Genomic DNA, 1,568 nt, shown 5'->3' on the forward strand with positions numbered 1-1,568 from the left:
CAAAGTGTTAGACAGTAGTAATTGGCACGTAGACTTCCTCAACAATCACTTGAATATTAATTACGTCATTATACATGCTCATTTCCTTTAATTTTCCCACACTTTTCATCGACGAACATGGACACCTAGCTTGACTCGCCATATATGCATATAAATACAGGTATCTGATTCATGGGTTTCACAGCAGACCGTAGCTATCTGTTCATCAAATTATAAGCAATCTTTTGAAGAAGAAGAAGAAGCTTAGCTTTGTGAAGGAAGGAGCAGTATGAGCTCTCCACCACAGGGCTCCAATAATATAAGAAATGGCACATCAGTTCCTGATAGTCAGGATATCTTTAGTCCAAATCAGGGAAATCAGGGAAACACTACAGCATCTGGCACTCAGACCCAGGGCTCCAATATAAAAGATGGCACTTCAATCCCTAATGGTCAAGATGTCAGGTCCCCCTCTGGTTGAACACCATGACTCTCTTCATTTCATTTTCAGGTTCATATACATTTATTCCTTTCTTTATTCATATAAATCATTCTTTCCATTGGGAAAAACTGATGAGTTATGCGTTAATTTAATTTTTTGGATCAAATTCTTGGTTTCAAATTCAAGACCTCCAAATCAAATCTTCATGATGAGCTTGCCATGAAGGCTGAATTTGATTCTTATTATTAGGTTCTTAATTTAATTTGAACATGACATATGAAAATGAACAGGTCCTTGACACACACACACAGTTTGCGTTGTAATAAATGAATTAACTTTCACATATTTGCTATATTATTAAAGAATTTTGTAGTAATTTAAATGCCTATAGAAACAGCTTTTTAGATTCCCATCCTTCTTGTAATTAGCCTTACTCCAAAGTGCGAAGAGATCCTAATTAAATCTTGTTTATATCTGCTTATCTTAAATACTTATAAGTATTTTTACATAAGCCGAGACAAATCTTTCCTCGTATGCATACTTATTACCTTTTATTTCATAAATATCAGCCATGTCTTGTAACAATGTTGTTATTCATCTTTTTAGTATTAATGTCTGCCTTCAATCTCATTCTGGTTTTTATTTTCATGCAGATGATCATCAAGTGCCGGTCTTGATAAAAAGAATAAGGGAAGCAAAATATTATAGCGCAGTTCTATCATAATTATATAGCTAGCAAGAATAAGAATACGATGAAGAATATTATTCAACTTTTTCTTTTTTGGTTTTGTTTTGCGTCTAGAAATGATTTGTTGTTCTTGTTGCTTCCCATAAATAATATACAAAGTCAAGTGTCTGAGTAGTTTCACCTTCGTGCATGTCTTCACTCTTGACATGTACTCTTAGAAATAACCAACCACTGTTATTATATTATTAAAATTAATGAATGGGCTGCGTAATTTAATTTAAATTTCGGTAAAATTCAAGAGATCGATTATTGTAAACAAGTGGTATGATATGACCTTAACCTTGAAATCCTAAATTATCAAAACAAGAATGCTTATTTGTTAAAATACGCATAACAATAATAAGCCACATATGTAGATTAATTCCCCGAAAACTGTTTGGAAATTCATAGAAACATTAA

General features: G+C 32.8%; 1 long non-coding RNA gene across 1 annotated transcript; it reads left to right on the plus strand.

The window, feature by feature from the left end:
* Nucleotides 1-353: 353 nt before the first annotated feature.
* Nucleotides 354-1,286, plus strand: LOC114718156 (uncharacterized). Its single transcript, XR_003737784.1, has 2 exons — nucleotides 354-490; nucleotides 1,075-1,286. It is a non-coding gene; the product is annotated as an uncharacterized LOC114718156 (long non-coding RNA).
* Nucleotides 1,287-1,568: the final 282 nt, after the last annotated feature.

The sequence above is a fragment of the Neltuma alba genome, unplaced genomic scaffold (assembly GCF_004799145.2).
Source record: "Neltuma alba isolate B1F8T4 unplaced genomic scaffold, ASM479914v2 tig00011814_pilon, whole genome shotgun sequence".
Taxonomy (NCBI): Eukaryota; Viridiplantae; Streptophyta; class Magnoliopsida; order Fabales; family Fabaceae; genus Neltuma; species Neltuma alba.